The sequence below is a fragment of the Myotis brandtii genome, unplaced genomic scaffold, assembly GCF_000412655.1.
Source record: "Myotis brandtii unplaced genomic scaffold, ASM41265v1 scaffold39, whole genome shotgun sequence".
Classification (NCBI taxonomy): domain Eukaryota; kingdom Metazoa; phylum Chordata; class Mammalia; order Chiroptera; family Vespertilionidae; genus Myotis; species Myotis brandtii.
In genome coordinates, this window is record NW_005364953.1 from 5,032,319 (window position 1) to 5,033,007 (window position 689).

A 689-nucleotide genomic window follows, 5' to 3' on the forward strand; every position below is an offset into this window, starting at 1 on the left:
ACTGGTCCTGCTTCCTACTCATAATCATATCTATATTCATGTAATCTCAGCTTCATAAGAACGGGGACTTTATCAGACTTGTTCAGCATCCCAGTGTTAACAGCCTTGCTCATAGGCTGTCTTCAATAAGTATTTGGTGAATATAAGTAAATCTGTAAAAAGACCATGTTTAATCATATCTCTAGCCAAGGAATTCTCTTTATCCCAGCTCTTCAAGTCTGGCAACTGTGGATACACACATGAGTTATCATAACATACCCTACCTTTGGCAACATAAGCATTTCTGTGCCAACTAGGGAACATATATTACTCAAGATAATAGAATATTCCATTTCAGGTGTGTCTAATTATCCAATTATTTGTTTACTGGGTTTGAAAAGGGTGGGAGCATATAGCTAGAGATAAAATACAGAGGGATGCCTGTATTTGGAAGCACAGTGCAATAATGACAAGAGTAATTATTTTTAAAGTCAAACTTAAGAAAGAACATAGAAAAAATAGGACCATTATTTTCTTTAAAGCAAATACTCTTTAGAATAGAGAACCCAGAAATCGACCCGAACCAATATGCTCAATTAATACTTGTCAAAGGAGGCAAGAACATACGATGGAGTCAAGACAGTCTCTTCAATAAATGGTGTTGGAAAAATTGGACAGATACGTGCAAAAAAATGAAACTAGACCAACAA